Source organism: Saccostrea echinata, unplaced genomic scaffold, assembly GCF_033153115.1.
Source record: "Saccostrea echinata isolate AGI-Se365-2 ecotype Australia unplaced genomic scaffold, CSIRO_AGI_Sech_v1 ptg000054l, whole genome shotgun sequence".
Taxonomy (NCBI): Eukaryota; Metazoa; Mollusca; class Bivalvia; order Ostreida; family Ostreidae; genus Saccostrea; species Saccostrea echinata.
The window spans coordinates 21,627,437-21,646,177 of NW_026889803.1; positions in this window are offsets into that span (position 1 = coordinate 21,627,437).

Consider the following 18,741-nt stretch of genomic DNA (forward strand, 5'->3'; position numbering starts at 1 on the left):
ATGTATCGTTAAGAGCGTTTTAAAAAGCCATTTTGTTTTTCCTTTACTGACAATGTACTACAAGATGTATTCGTAAAAACTGAAATGCATTAACAGTAAATATCGGGCTTCATGAAAAATATGCTTACGTGACAAGTCTGTGTGATTTACACACCAATAACTCACTCAAAACTTAAAAACATTCCTTAATTTTTTAGCAATATAAACTTGATCTCGTCATTTCGTCACTGACGTCGCTGAATGATAATTACATCAAACAAGCAAGATGCAACAGAATTATGCTGACGAGACTTATTTACGTCAACATGCAAGATAATGTTCACATGCAAGATATTTATGACAACATGCGACTTATTCATTTATCAACATGCAACAAAATTATGTCTACATGCGACTTATTTAGGTGAACATGCAAGATAATTATGTTAACATGCAATTTAATTACATCTACGACTTACATGTATTTATGTCAACGTGCGAGTTATATTTTAACATGCAAGATGATTATGTTAACGACGACGGACCTAATTCATTTCTGCAATAGATTTTTTATTCAAATTTTAATATGAGGTAATGTGACTTTTGGTGAGTTAAAATCAATAAAAAAAAATCATATGGTCATCGATGTAGATTTTTAATGGGGAGCGGTTTCAAAAGTTGGCAATGGAAATCGATAATTACAATAGGAAGTAATGGGAAATTGCCAGTGTAGGGTATAAGAGTGATCATTGAAAAAAAAAAGAATTATTATTCATATTAAAGGACAATGTTAACAAGACAATTTACCAGCAAATTATGCCAAAAAATAAATGGGCCATCGGCTTAGATTTTTCAGGGGGGGGGGGGCATGTCAAACTCAGGTGAAGGGCACGGTTTGGGGGAAAATTTCAATGAAAATATTTTGGCCTTATAAATCATTTATTTATGAATATAAATCGAAATGTTTACAATATTTTTGAATTGAGAGGAAACATTTGAATTAAAAATGTATATTTTTTATCTTTTGCAATACATAATAAAGTCAATTTGATTCAAGGGATATGCACGGTTTTCTGCGCAGTGGTGTGAAATTTCGAATTAGGTCCGTCGTCCTTAACTTGCAACTTATGTCAACATGCGACTTATTGATATCTATGGTGGCATATTTCTGCCCCTTGTGTGCAAGTTATTTTTCTATCAAATATGTTGACATGCAAAAAAATTACAATCAAATAAAAATTATACAAAATCTTCAAAAATCTATCGCCCACATGTGACATCCAACATGCTATATGCTACTTATTTATATCAACATGCAACTTATTTATGTAAAGATAAAGATGTTGACATACAAATATTTATTTCGACATGCAACTTATTTATGTTTGCATACAACCTATTTATGTCGACATGTAACTTAATTATGTTGACATGCGGGATAAATATGTTGACATGCAACTTATTTCTGTAAACATGCAACATATTTATTTCAACATGCAACTTATTTATGATGACATGTTGTTGTTTGAAAGAGGGTATAGTTTAATTAAATTGTGTGGTTTCAGTGATTGAGAAGCTTAACCTCTGAAAGTTCATCTTGTCTCTACACAACTGACAAGGTAAAACTTTGTTTTAGATCTGATATAAAACTGATATTGGGTGTAATGAAGATCTTTTGGTTGATTAATATGGTCTTTTGTATAATCCTAACTGATAATAATTCTTGGTGTCAATTTCTCTTTTGGTTAGAGTGCCCAATTCTTAAATTATATGTGTACTTCATGTAGCTATTATGTGATCAAACATAGTACTTTTAGAACTTCACTTTCATACATAAGTTCAATGGAATTGCAAATTTTTAATATAATAAACTCTTACAAGCCAAATCGTGGTGTACTTATAGAATGATTTAGTTTGATGTACATTTACACATGTAGAAAGCAACACAGAAATTCATTGTGTATAAAGTATTTTTTCCCATTTTTTTTTTCAGCGACAAAAATACTATGGGTGAAAATATCTATACACCTGCTCTGGCTCAACGTTTGGTTGTAGACGGACTACCCGTCAGTAGGAATGAAATGATTGCTGTTTATTATCACTCTGCATGGCTATACTATTCAGGAAATCATTGGATTTCTTGCGAGCAGATATAACGTACATTGCTCTTAGTGCGAGACAAATTCATCGAGTTTTAAGTGAAATGAATCTGACGAGACGAAACAACCAGCCACGTTTGGAGGACATTGTAACGGCTATTCTACATAAACTTTCAGGCTCGGGGGTGACATTGGCTTTAGAGGAATGAGGAGACGTTTGCTAATCGACCATAACCTCAATGTGTCTTGTGAATTGGTGCGCCTTGTATTAACTGTTTTGGACGCAGAAGGTGTAATAAGGCGTACTGAGAACTCCATAGTTCGAGATTTGCAATACGCTTTGCGATGGAATCACCAGGATCCCTTGCAAGGACTATCAAGTTTTAGGTAGAATTTACAAGAATAGAGCGATTTTGGCGGTGTTTACCTACCCTCCTGCAAATGGTGTTTCAATGGAATTTGAAGTTATTGGTACTCAAATAAGAATGGAAAACGGTTTGAATTACCCACCAAACAGAGTAGAAGAAGCAACAGAACTCTATCCGAATAACAGACTATGTAGATCGCTTATAAATTACATGTATCTACATAATTTTACTTGACTCTCGTTTTAAGGAGGTACCTTTATATTTAATTGCAAATGCGTATTACTAGTAAAGTAAATAGTACATAATACTAGTAATTGTTAATTTTTTTAAAATCTGCTTTAAACGTCAAGGTCAAAAGGTATAAAAATCACAATAAATTCAAAAAAATGTTATGAATACTGTTGAGGTAAGAGTACAAAAGCGTATTTTCCTATGGATTAAACAATGCATTTGGTCAGCAATTTTTTTTTTTTTGATTAACTAGGTCTAATTTTTAATTCAAGGTAAAAAATTAAAAAGAATTGTTCTTTTTTAATGAAGTTGTCATAGGTTAATAAAAGCTCTAGATCTATTCTCCTTCATTCAGAACATACCTACTTGACATCAAAAATGTCATTGCTACGATTTTGGTCACATGTTGTATTCCCATTTGTATTGTTTAAAATATTAAATTAATTTACTGCGCTTTATACCTTTTATTCTTAAACTGTTTCATGTAGAACATCACTGAATTCATGAATACAACTAGACATCATTGAGATGGTGACCATCTCAAAGGGCCCCGCTCAAATAATGGACAATAGGATGAAAAGCATTTCTGAGAATTTTGCTTTGACCTTGACCTATAACTTATAAATTGTCCAGCTGGCATAAAACTTTTATTTCAGTCTCATTACCCCTTACCTGAAGCCATTTATTTTTGGTTCTGAACAAGATTAAGCAAGTGAAAAATATTATTCAAGGTCACTGCACACTCTTTGACCACAGACACTCTGTGGGTGAAGTATGAACCAGACTGGACCAAGGGGAGAAAAGATGTGCTCCGGACAAAGATTTTTCATATACAACTCTGCTATGACCTAAACCTTTGTTCAAGGTCACTGTACACCTTTTAAAAGAGACCTCGGACAGATGGACGGACGGACACACTAATTACTATAGGTCGCCCGCAGAGAGGAACCCTAAAAAGTTTTATAGTCTACGGTCAGGTTTCTGAATCGCAAAGACATTTTATCTAAGGAAATGCAAATTATACTTTGTTGTCCACCTCATATTGTATGAAAATAATTTAATCTGCAATATCTGCTTGAATAAATTTTCGATGATTAAAATATAATCAACTTCAAATTTACAGACAGAAAAAACAGAACTGTGCCTCATTGCACGTGTCTTGGTTAGTAACGAATTTGCACGTACGCACAAATGTTCAAAGTTGTGTATTACATAATTTCTTTTGCATTTGAATTTAATCATTTCATTCAAAAGCTATCATTAGATTCAGTCGACTTCGTACTTCTCTTTGATTGTTGCATATCAGCATATTTATCTTGTATGTCTACATAACTAAGTTGCATGTTGACATATACATTTACCTCGCATGTAGACGTAAATAAGTAGCTTGTTAACATAACTAAGTTGCATGTTGATATAAAATAAGTTGCATGTTGATATAAATAAGTTGCATGTCAACATAATTATCTCGCATGTCAACATGAAAAAGTAGCAAGTTTACATAACTAATTTGCATGTTGACTTAAATAAGTTGCATGTCAACATACTTATTTCGCATGTCAACATATTTATTTCGCATGTCGACATAACTAAGTTGCATGTCGACATAACTTAAGGTGCGGTCACACGATGCGATTTTTCATTCGATTTTCCATCCGATTTTTCCATTCGATTTGCTTTCGACTAAAATCGTACCGTGTGACCACCCAAGTCGAAAGTCGAAAGCAAAATCTGAAAGTCGATTGGAAATCGGATGGCGTCAGATTTTCAATCGACTTTCTGGTGAAAATCGTGACGTCACAATGACATTTCCCGCGACGCGAAATGAATAGTCGTTATTTTTGTCATCTATAATGAATGTATAAATTATTAATTGATAAAATATAAGGATACCCAGTAAACGGCAATTATTGGGTACAAATGGCTAATTATATAAAGCATACAAGTCATAAACTATTATTTTATTATCGTGGTTTGCGAGGACGGAGATTCATGTGTTTATAGAATGCCAATTTACGATTAAAATTTTTTTTTTTAATATCATAGATTTAGCTTGATTCAAATCATCGCATTTATCTTTAAAAAAGAAGTTTTAGCTATTACTTTTAAAACCAGCACGGATGTTTATAAATCTAATTAAGCTGTAAATTAAGATCTGCGGTACACGCCATGTCAGTACTTCAGTATGCTAGGGGTTCACGGCGAGGTACTTTTGACTTGACGCCGCGTAAACACCCTAATCCTATTAATAATATGAACAAGTAGTTTTTAAGTATTTGCACGGATTCTAATTATAAGCGTTCGTCAAGAGATTCAACTTATTTCATGTATATATATGTAAACGTGTAGAATAATTTAAAATGGTAGATTTTAATCTTCTAGAACTCACACATAAAAATACTAAATGAAGTGGTTAACTAGATTAGGTTTTTAATTTTTACTCCTACAATAAGAGCCTCTGTAAACTCCCCTACTCTCCTTATATACAGAACTACTAACGAAAAAAAAAACTGAAAAAAAACTATTTATGTTTATTAGGAGAAATTACGTTGCTGTCTTTTCTCCTTGAATTATCTTCCTTATTTCTTTTCACTTCGACGTGATGTAGCATTGTACATGTACCTCTAACTACTGTATATATATTTGTATGTTATTAATTTTGTAACTCATGTACCAATACTTTGGTTTGAATGAATAAATTGTACTTGGACTTGGACTCCCCCCCCCCCCCCCAAAAAAAAAAAGATTCAACATTGAATTCTTTAAAAATATTAATGTTTAGTTTACATATCATCAGGGAAGTTTTTAAGTCTAATTTTTATTTATTTCATCATCATTATTTTTTTAGGAAGGTAACATTCTTTAATTACCTACCAAAAGTTACTTTTATTAAAATTTTGATTAACTTAATTATTGGAGCGTCTGGTGAATTTGATTTACAGTGTACCCAGTTACGCATTTTAAATATACACATAGTAATCAATGGGCTGTAAATATTTCACTTACAGTAATTTGTGAAAATAAAAAGGCGATATTTCAAATGTTTTCAATAATATTGTTTCGTCAACTGCTGGTCAACGGGAAAAGTTAAACTTTTGCGACGTAGCTATTTTACATTTCTTGTTAGCGAAAGTCTAGTGCAGGTTCTTTTTTTAAATCTTTTTATGCCGAAATGAAAAAAAATACATGTATTTTCCTTCATTAGTCAGTTTAAAAACCCTGGAAAATATCAGATACTTCGGACAAGTTCTTTACATGCGGTATGTTTTCTTCAGACATAACCTGTAGATTACGTCAACATCAACGTCATAATGGGGCAAATGACGTAATATTAAACTGAATGAAGGGAAAAAATATTTTCAAAATGATGTTTTTTAGTTTATTACAATAATCAGAACAACTTCAAACTAAAAAAAAAAACAAGTACCTGTCCATTTCTTGTCAAAATCGAATGTAAAATCGTATCGTGTGACCACCCCACCAATCGACTAACCTGAGCAAGTCGAATGAAAATCGAATGAAAAATCGCATCGTGTGACCGCACCTTAAGTTGCATGTTGACATATATAAGTAGCATGTTAACGTAACTAAGTTGCATGTTGACATAAATAACTTGCATGCCAACATATTTCTCTCGCATGACAACATAAATAACTTGCATGTCGACATAAATAAGTAGCATCTAGCATGTTGAAAGTCACATATGGGCAATATTTGAGATTTTTTAAAATAGATTTTATTATATCTCTTATTTGATTGCAATTTTCTTGCATGTCAACATAGTTATGTTCCATGTTGACATAACTATCTTGCATGTCAACATATTTATCTTGCATGTCGACATATTTGACAGAAAAATAACTTGCACACATGGGGCAGAAATATGCTACCATAGATACCAACAAACGAGTTATATTTTAACATGCAAGATATTTGTGTCAACATGCAAGATAATAAGTTGCATGTCAACATACATATCTCGCATGTTGACATAAGTAACTCGCATGTTAACATAATTATCTTGCAAGTTGACTTTAACAAGTTGCATGTCTACATAATTATCTTGCATGTTGAAATAAATGTGTAAGTCACATGTCTACATTATTATCTCGCATAATAATGATAACATAGATAAGTCGCATGTCAACATAATTCTGTTACATCTTGCTTGGTGTCATATAATGTTTACTAGTAAGTTTACTAACATTAAAATTAGTTTACTAACATTAAAATTAGATTCTCGAAAGAGATTGGTAACTTGCATGTCAACATCATTATTTTATTGACATAAATAAGTCGCATGTCTACATAATTATGTTGCATGTTAACATAATTTACTTTACATGTAGGGGGCAGAAATATGCCACATAGATTGGTAACTTGCACATCAATATAATTGTTTTGCATATTGACATAATTATCTCGCATGTTGACATGCTTTTCTCGAATGTTAACATAATTAATCTTGCATGTAGGGGGCAAAAATATGCCACCATATAATATATTTTATGTAGGTTATAGAAAACTATTGTGGTTTCTTCATTATCAAGGTAGAAGGGAGAGTTTAGAGGCAAACACTTATGTGCGGGTATTACTGTCTTATGGCAGCATCTAGTTACCTGGTTTGGGTCAGGACTGGAAATGAGAGGATTGTATGGATACAGATGATTCAGCTGGTTGTCAGGGGGGGGGGGGGGTGTCCCTATACCAAACCAGGTTATACAGAAATAATTTGTGTTCCTTTTTGGATATTAACCAATCAGAGGTTAGAATACAAACAAAATTAAATTATTTACATTTCTAAATGATTTCTCCGTAATAACGCTTTGAAATTAAGGTGAGTTGATTTCTTTAAAATAATTACATCTGAATGTAAATTTCGCCAATTGAAAGGTCATGAGCCGAATATGCATGTCAATCTCGTCGAGGGTATGTTAAGGCTACACCCAGAGATTTCCTACTTGCCTTCACAATATGACGTCATAGTAAGCTGAATGACGTGAACTATAGAAATAATGATTTCTTAATATCTATCTTTAAAGTTTAATTTCAGGTCCAAGAAAAGAATGGAATCATTCAAAACATAACATAAACTAAATCTTGTCGTTTTTGGGTGGTATAAAGAGCTAATTATTTAGCACGGGGGTTAAATACCAAACCCATGACGTCATAACTATTGATCAAATATTTGCCGAGTGAAATGAGAATTCATGTAAACAAATATATGAAATGGGAGTTTTAAGGCATATACCATGAATGTTATGTGTGATTCATAAGGAATTAAAGATTAAGAATCAGGTACGCTGATATATTCTTATCATGTTTTCTTATAATGAACATAGTCAGTGCTTTGAAATCCCGATCAGCCGTTCCTCTGTCGTTCTATAACAACAAAGATGCAAAAGTTCAACACTACGCCGCATACTTTGAAATATAATTTTTGTTTGTATCGAAAGCATGTATTCTATAGTACTTGGAAAGTGCTGCTAGAATCGTGTGGTTAACATGAATTGATAAAAATTCCTTGATCGTATGTATAAAATGTAAAAATTTTGGTAAGGTTTCATGCGAAACTTTGGAATATTTTTTTCTGTGTCAGGAGAGTAGGATTCTAGCAGCACTTTTCATGGCCCAGTGATGTTTTTACATAATTATTTTCACTAAAAGAAATGAATTATCTCCGGGGTAGTGTTGAACTTTTCACTTTTTCATTAAGGCAATTTTTCTATTTATAGACGTCACGTGATGACGTCGTAGTGGAGTTCTTCTTTTAGCTTAAAAGACTCAATGACGTCTATACAATGGATATAATAGTAAATGTTTTATCTATGATTTTTCCGATTTATCAATGTTACATTTTACGAAAAAAGTCTAAATTCGCCGAAATATGATCTGGGTACTGCCTTAACATACCTGCGGTGCAACTGTCTTTGTGTCTGACGTCAGTGGGCGGGGACTAATTATTGAAATTAAACATGGGATGCCTAGTGTATTTTAAATCTATTTGACAGCATTTTAATTTATTTACAATTTTATTTCATATTGCCCGTTATGCAAATTCAACTACCGTTGATGCCCTAGCATACCCAACAAATTAGGTGATTCCTTAAACCATAGACCTATTTGCTTCAGGTCTATGTAAACCTACTCATGGTGAATAAAAAGGTGATCATTTACAAATAAAAAAAAAGCAATAAAAATCCCCCAAACATTAAATAATTTAGAAACTTTCAAAGTCATGAAAGTCAAAGGGTCATAACTTCCATCAACACGAAACTCATGATTAAGGACCCTATATACACTAGAAGAAAATATTTTTTGGACATTGAGAAAATAATAGTGTGTAAAGGTGAAAGTATTGAGCTTATCTATCACATTTTCAACATAGGGTGCCTTGCATTTACCCTCAGGAAAGATGTTCAAAGACAATGAAGTGTTAAGTGGACAAAATACCTGCAAATGAAGTGTTCTATCTATTCCTCTTGACCTATTAAAGTGTTATGAATGCTTGATTTGATCACAAATTAAGTAATAAACTATAAATTCCAATTTATTTTATTCTTGATCAAAGGGCAGATCACTCTATCTGCATAAAAATACCATAAAATCAGAACTCTTTAGTGTGCAGTGTATAGAGGGCTCTTAATCTTCTCCAGTCATTAACTAGTCTAAGGGTTGACATAATTTATCAAGGGTGTGAATTCAGCCCCCCCCCCTCCACTTCCGCAAGAGGAAGAACATAAAATTTATGTCATAATAGTTTCACACGTTTGTTGTTTGAATGTTAGAAAGTAGACTACACTTTCTTTATAAAATTACGCATAAACTACAATGGATGCTAAAACTTGTAACAAAATAATCGGAAATTGATAAAAATTTGCAGAATGCCCCCCCCCCCCCATTATGCACTGCCTTAAATCTGTGTTTCTTAAAGTTTTTATTTGTTTTTTTAAATTTATTTATGAACTTGCATGTAATGAAAATTTAAAAAAAAAGTTACTCAAAATCATTTCTTTATGGAATTCCATATACGGCAGCCAACTGCTTACTATCAACTGCTCACTGCTTACCGCCAACTGCCGGTGTAAAGACGAATAACGACTCCCATTGAATAATGACAGGGCAAAAAATGACCCCCGGTCATTGTTCGATGTCGAAAAATGACCCTTTTGCCCGTAGAAAAAGTGTCATCACCCTAAAAATCTGCATACCCTACGTGACGAAAAATGACCCCGTAGAATAATGACCCCTTTTGCATTGAATTTGAAATTCTTAGGGGGCGCAAAAAATAATAATAAATCAAGAGACTTGTCGGCCAAAATGCTCACCTGAGCATGTAAGGCATGGCATCGAAAAGGGAAATGGGGCATTATAAGAGGCAAAAATGACAAGTTACCTTAGAAATATATCTTTGATGAACCCCTCAAAAAGTTTATTGATGTAAGGGGGATTTCCTTTTACTCTACTTTATCAAAAAGTTGGGGGTATGGCAACCAGACTTGCAATGAACATTTTCAAGAGAAAAAAAAAAAAAAAATTACATTCATGAAAATGGAAGGGGGAGGTCACCCCACCCCACCCCTGATTCTATGCACCTTGTCAAATCAAGTAGGAGAGATTTTTTTTTACTACACTGTATAAAAAAGAGGGGCTGTTTACAAGACTTTCAATGAACCTTTTCAAACTATAAATTGCTTACATTCATAAAAAGTGTGTGTGTGTGTGGGGGGGGGGGGCTATACCTCCCTCTTCTCTGATTCTTAGTGCCAGAATATTATGTCCACTAGAGTGGATTTTGGATGCAGGTGAAATAGCTTTATAGAATTGTTTTCAGTTTATTTTTAGTTCAATGCAGGAAAAATAAATCCTTATGTTCACCTGGAAGGTCAATAAAATGGTCTGTATTAATAATAAATTTAAAACATTAATCTACTTCAATATACACTGTATTGAAATGTTTTCATATTGCTGTGACAAATGTATCACTGTTTTAAAGTGGATTTAAAAAAAGAATATTCCTCTTACATGTATGTATCCTGTTCTTAGACGACCATGTTAACAGACTTGATTGTACATTATACTGGGATTCTTCTTTATTACTTCTCTATATTTGAAAAAAAATTCCCAGAAACTACTGTTTAAAAATAAAATTGAATGCACATTTTACGATTGTATATTTCAGACATGCAGAAAGTGTATGTCCTTCGTAGTTTGACACGTCAGCTTCATATTTGGACGTTCTTCTGACTGTAGACGATAAAGACCAACTAACAACTAAATTGTCTGACAAATGGGATGACTTCAGCTTTTTCCATCGTCAACTTTCCTTATTTATGTAGTAATATTTACATTTGCAAATGTTTTCCTTTAAATAAGACTATTAAAAGCAACGCGTATCTATTCTAGGAATGACTCTAATTCTTGGCCAAATAATTCGAGTATAACCTGGTTTGGGTCAGTATACGCTTTATAATCCGCGAAGCGGATTATAAAACAGCGTAAACTGACCCAAACCAGGTTATACTCGAATAATTTGGCCAAGAATTAGAGTCATTCCTTATAATTTAATTTTAAAATCATTAAATAACTATGGGTGTAAAATTTCGTTGCTTTTATTAGTTCAAATTTGCCGCTCAATAATACAACCGTAGTAACGGAAGAAACGGAAGTGATGGGAAGCGAGGGGAGGTAAAAACTGATACATAGGCCTAGCAGCTTGTTTACATGTGGAAAGATCGAATTATTGTTTGAAGTTAAAAGTACATTTATTAAATCTGGAATTTCCCATGAATCCCGAGGACTGGAAATGAGAGGATTTTATGGATACAGATGAATCAGCTGGTTGTCAGGGGGGTGGGTCCCCATACCAAACCAGGTTACATAGAAATAATTTGTGTTCTTTTTTGGATATTAACCAATCAGAGGCTAGAATACAAACAAAATTAAATTATATCCGTATAAACACGGGTTCCTCGCGTCATAAACGTTTGACGTTATTTCTCAGTGACGTCATAAAGGGTTGACGCTGAATCAAATGGATCAAATACGTGCCGTTGAGTTTGAAAAATAAAACATTTCACACGCTAAAGATCATAATCAGGAAAATATAAACTATAAATAAGTCATAAATGTAAATATATGTAATAAGTATCATTTTTTAAACACATCTATCGGGATATAAATACGGGTTGGTACGAGATCAAATTTACCATAAAGCCCTTTGGGCTTTATGGAATTTGATCTCGTGACCAAACCGTATTTATATCCCGATAGATGTTTAAAAATGATACATTATTTCTTAAATATTCCACTATCATTTGCATATGATATTAACGTCTACCAAATTATTCGATACCCAGGAGCACGATTAATTTTTAATCGAGGCAGGCTACTGACAAATACATGTTACAGGGGTTTCAACAACCTCGTTTAAAGTCAGCATTTTGTAAATTCAATGGTCGTATCGATGACCCTGTCAACAAATATAACCTATAACTGGGTCAATAAATTGGCCATTGTTTTTATACTAATTTGGACAACGGAATGTCCCGTTTACTTGAATTATTCAAAGGGCTTATGGCGGGTGTGACGGGGCAATAGGGGATGCTTACTCTTTCTAGGCACCTGATCCCACCTCTGCAATGTTCGAGGGTCCTTTTTTGCCCTGTTAACAGAATTGTATTGTTAGTGGATATTTTTTAAAACATTACTGTTCGTTATTTCACCTTTTTTCAGTAGGAAATATATCCACGGTTTGTCGTTCGCACGAGATATTATGTCATTTTATTATGTAATATGATATCATCATATTATGTCATTACATTCTACCTCATTTTCACTACTTTTTATGACATTTCATATATATATATATATATATATATATATATATATATATATATATATATATATATATATATATATATATATATATATTACATTATAGGATTACATTCGAATTCAACATTGAGTTTCAAACCTTTGCATCAATCATTATAAATTTTGTATCACTTTGTCGGAAAAGGGGTCATTTTTCAACGGGGGTCAATTTTTTATAGGTCGCACATATAAAAAAAATGACCCCTAGGGCTCTTTTTCTACAAAAATTGAATTTTTTCTACAGCTGGGGGGTCATTTTTGTTGTTGAAAAATGACCCCCCGGTCATTATTCTATGGGGGTCATTATTCGTCTTTACACCGGCTGCATACTGCCAACTGCTATTTGTTATAGATGATATTGTATGGCACGCCGATTGCTTCAAAATTATTTTCTGCACAACGATCTCGATTTTATACACGAGCTTGATGAAAAATATACACAAGTAAAATAAAAATGCACGTATCGGTAAAAATTGCACATAGTTTGAAAGATTTTAACACAAACATAACGAAAAATACACGAATCCGAAATTTTTTACACGATTAAGGGGTATAAAATGCACAAACGTAAAGTCAAAAACTGCACGAGCAGAGGAAACTAATCAAAGTACTCAGAAGTACAGAGAGCCGGGCTCATATACAGAAAAGTGAACAAATTCGTTTTACATGAAACATACATTGTAATAACAGATGAATAACAACAAGACACTGGAAGAATATGTAACACAAAAATATATTTATGGCATATAGTATAAATAAGAAAAATGTTTAAAAAATTAAATAAAATGCAGTTTGAATTTAACAGCGTAAACAATTTATCACATGTATCGTTTCGGGGTCTTACATCACTTACAGAAGTAAATAAACATTGATGCAGCAAGGTCAAACGTTTATACACAGACGGGTTCTCAGCGGGGAGTTTTGCATAAAGGTGCGCATCGGGTCACGTGCTCCTCGCATTAGTGTTAGCCTGATAACACAAGGTTCTTTATTTATGGAATGGCGTTGACGATGATATGCATGTTTGTTTGCTTCTTTATTTCTTTGCTAAAACTCGATCCGATTTCTAGCTAATGCCAATCGAACGAATGAAATGTTATCTTGTGAACTGTGTGAAAAAATTTAAAAGTTGTTCGGAGATATTATATTTTTCTTATATTGACCGAGATCCTAGCCGAAATATGGAGGTATTATATGATGCCGGACATAAATTGTGACAAGAAAGGAATTGCATGTTTGTGTTATAATGCGGGGAAAAAAGTACCATTGCATATGATGCACTCGACTCCGAACTAAAAGTAATACGCTCTATGGTCTTTTAAAATTCTCTAACTTATAGATACAACTTTAACGGAAAGTACTTGTATAAAATAAAATTAACACATGCGTAATAAAACAATTAATAACGTGGATTCTTCATGAAAATGATGGCAGAATTATTGCTGATTATAATCATTAAATTGTAGAATTCATATTGGTACTTCTCATTTGTACTAATTGTGAATTCATTTGGGCAGATTTTTTTTCATAGATTAAAAAGTGGGAATTACCTGACCTTAGATATATACAGTATGTTTTTAAAGTCAAACATAAATTTTTTTTTTTTTTCTAATTATACATGTATCTTTACTTATAAAATATGAGAATATCAATTTTGGTTGGACATCTGTAGCCTACACTGTTATGAATTCCTTCCATGATATCACATATTTTCAGTCATAAACTACTCAATAAAAAACAAGACATTCCTAAGGGTAAGCGTTACCCTCATTCGTAATGGCGATTACTTGATAAATGTTTTCACTTTTAATAAATAGGACCAGATAAAGGGAAAATATATATACTCTGTGTGCTTTAGTACATGCGGTTTTCTGTTTTGTTACTTAAAATTTGTCCAAATGAAATAACAAAACTCTACTCAAATGATCCTGGCACCGGTAAAACATATCATCAGTGGCGGATCTGGTTCGTGGATTGATAGAGTAGCAACATCTGAATCTATGTATTTATTAAAGTTTCAAATCGTTGGACCATAATGACACATCAGAAATTTTAAAACATAGTGAATTACTAAATACATCTACGTACAATGTTACAAATAAGAAAAGGGGAATGGATATTATAATAAATAGAAAGAACAAAGAATGTGTTGTATCACTCTTAAATAATGCAAATAAATTATGTTCTTTATGGAGCTCGAGGTTTGACAAATATTTTCCAAGACAACAATTTCTCTTTACATTTCGAATTCGTATGCATAAAATTTTAATTATTTTCCGAACACTAAGTTTTTGTAATAGGCTAACACTTTTTTACCCAAATCTATAGTCATTATTAAAAAAAAATGACTGTATAATTATAAAATGAAAATAATCTTCAATAATATTCAAGGAACATATTTGATACAAGATTCACTTTTTAAAAGACTATATATTCATGTGCATATCTAACGTTTTTGAAAAATCAGATTATGAGTTAAAAAGCCTAATCTATGCAATTTGTATTTTGTACGAATACATGTACAAATAATTAAAAAGTTTGCTTTATAGCAATATTGTACATGTGTATCAATGGCATCAACCAGGTCTTGTTTTACTTCGAGCATGACTACGAATAAATATAAGAAAACATATGATGACCTCAAGAAATCTTTGTTTTATTACCGTGTGTTCATTATTGTCAAAATCTGCACATTGAAAATAAATGTGCATGTGTAGCCAAGTCCCAGCTAATTAAGTTCATCTTGTATGTCTTCTTGAATTTGGTCTTACAATATCGTTACAGTTCAGTTGAATTGCAATCCTGATTTTGATAGACTATTTTATGTACCCTTAAATTCTTAGAAAATATTTCAGGCACGTAGCATCAGGAGGGGTCTGCCCTCCCCCCACTTTTTTTCCAAACATAACCTACTTCTATTGTAAATTTCCACTGAAAAGCTGGTTGCCCCCTCCCTTTGTTGTAGGATAGTTTAAATCAAAGTAATTTGGTATTATAATGTGTTTCGAAAATACTTGTTTTGTTTTTTCAGGTAGGTTGTCAAAAAAAAAAAAAAAAATCTGACTCCCCCCCCCCCCTCCCTCGCTTTCAAAAACGATACTACTTGCCTATATTTTATAATTTTAAATTTTCTTAACACCTTTATATGCATTTTAACTATTCAAAATAGACTACCGCCGATACATCAAAAACAACATAAATTAAACTTTAATTTACATAAGTAAAACGACTGTATATTTTTTCTACATTTTCTTGGAGTTTTTATGAAATCACCACACGCTGCACAAAAGTTAAGACTACATGTACTACATGTACTTTGTTACATACATATACCAAAAAGTGAGATATGCGTTTCAATATTAAAATTTAAGTTGCACAATTAATATTTGCTCGATTTTCTTTACTGTTGACTTCCAAAGAGTTTTCGGTCAAATTCCACAACCCAGATGATCGCAACATTGCTTAAAAAAAAAATGAATTGCTAGTAATATAATCTTTAATCAAAAGGTATTATTGGTGTGTCAAATAGCTATAAATCGATTAGCGTACATGTACATGTGTCTTTCGATCCAGAACCAGCAGGGAAGGATCTCTGTATGAAAAAGTCACGCATGCACATCCTTGATTATTACCAAAAGTACACACAGTAGGTGGTAAAGGAGAAGAGTTTGATTTGTTGTTAACTCTGCTGTATTATATCACATGTTTTTATTTATTTTTATTTAGGCCTTTATGTCATTGTTTTAAACTTTCAAAAGAAATTGCTATATAGAGGAATGACATACTTTTAAAAATCCAACAATTAAACACACAACTGGTAATATGCATCCCCCTTTTTTACGTTATCTATACAAGTATTCTGTGAAGAATGTTTTTTTATTCGAGGTTGTTCATATACTACAAGTTTAAGATTGTGTGCCTGTCAATTTATCTACATGTATAATATACGTTGTACATATATTCTTGGGAGTCTAGCGGAATTTTAAAAGAATCTTTTTTAAAAAGATTACCAACACGTTAATTACTCCTCCTTTTGTAAAAATTTTATAGTATGTTTCAAGCATCCAAACCACATTGAACTGTTCTCTAATGAATATTAATGAAATGTGCGCAATGAGGATGCGTAGCATATTATGTTGATGTTGTATTCTCACTCGTGCAGTTTTCGTTTTTACGTTTGTGTAATTTCCTCACTTTATCGTGTAAATATTTTGTTGATTGTGCAGTTTTTCTATAGTTTGTGTAAATTTCAATAGCTTCGTGTATATTTTCCTCACTTTGTGTAAGTTTTTACTTACTCGTGTAATTTTTGTTTTAGGTCGTGCAGAAAATAATTTTGAAGCAATCGGCGTGCCATAATATTGCGTGTTTTGTTATCATACGCATGCTTGAATAAACCCCCCTATATTACAATAATTACAAAAATTTTTAAACGGTGAAGGCGAGGAGGGAATAAATAGGAGGAAAGAGTATTCGCCCTTAATTAAATTAAAAAAAACATATTGATTCCCACATTTCCTTGCAGGCAATTAATTCAATAGCTTTTTTTACGAGGGAGAGATTAAAGGTTTATATACCGCCAGAAAACTTGGGGGGGGGGGTGAAGGGTGGAGGACAAACTTTTAGTAGGATCTTGGGAAACTTTTGAAATTGGTAATAAAATGACTATTTTCCTTTCATTCATTCATTCATTCATGCTTTATTTCCCTCATTAGAGGATTATGTGAAGACAAATAGTTACATATATACAATCAAGAATAAACACATAGTAAATGTAGATGCAAACAACAAAATAACATGCAATAAACGGCTAAACGAGCAAGTTGAGAAAGAAATAAGAAAATAAATAAATTAGTCAAATAATAAATAAATAGTATTGATTTACTCACAAAATTGTAAATTAAAGGTCACTGCAGATTGTGAGTGTAAGTCAGTTGACACATTTGTTACTGGGATTGGAGGGGTCACATTATGCTGTCGAAGATCTTTTCCAGAAAGTAAATGAACAGAATTACGTCCAAGAAAAAAAAAAGAAATATTTCGTCATCTGTCATTGCACAAATTTCTGCAGAGAGGTGGACATCAAAATTATTGGAAATGTCATCCCACCAGCAATGACGTAAATCCGATGCTAGCGAGCAAGAACAGGTGATGTGCATAAATATCTAGAAAGATTTTGCCACAGAATCTGCAGATATCTGGAATCTGTTCAAGAGGACTTGCTATGAGTTTACAAATAAATTTACATAACAGGATTTCATACGTGTTCGAAGGAACTGACCATACGAAACAGGGGTTCTGATTTTGGGTTATAGACAGGAAACGGTGAAAATCACTGTCGTTTAACATTCTATTGTTTCGCTGTGTTTTATGTTGCTTAGACACTGAAGACCTCACAATCTTTTTCCAGAACTGTTTTGTTGGAAATAACCCATTTATAAGCCACTTTTGCAGGTATTCATAAAGATTATAAGTAGATAAAATTTTGATAGCATCAGGTATGAATCCATGTTGTTTATTGGAAATGTCCTCCAAGAATGCATATAAACGTGTCAGGAAGATCTTTGGGAGAGAGCGATGATCCATGCGACAAAGTCGCCCGAGAAAATGCAGTTTACGGACGTCTATTTCCGATTTAATAGGTAGAACATTGAAAAGACTTTCACAGATATCGGATCTTGTCTTTGTAGGAAGGTTCTGAGCATTTTTACAAATAAAATGTTGAAAAACATTCAGGCGTTGGTAATCAGTTGTAGAAAGGTTATTCCATAGTTCACAACCGTAGAGGACTGTGGGCAGTACAACTGACTTATAAAGATGTGATAAGGTGAGCGGATTAAGGTAGATCGATCCAATATTGTTAAGTGCATATGATTTTTGCCCTCTGCGACATGCTGACAGAATTCTATCCGAAAGGTTGAGTTTGTTGCTGATAATTATCCCTAGGTGATTATAAGATTTTTACCAAGGGATTATGGTGTCACCTAGTTTCCAAACGCAATCAAAGTCTATTTTGGAACCTTTGATACGGATTAATAGTATAGACGATTTTTGAGCATGGAAGGAAAAGCGCCATTTTTCTAGAATATTCTTATGAAATATTAAGCATATTTTGTAGGGCAGCTGGGGTTATCCCAGTACATGCAATATCATCTGCTAGTGTGGGACAATTACTAGTTGTGCCAAAT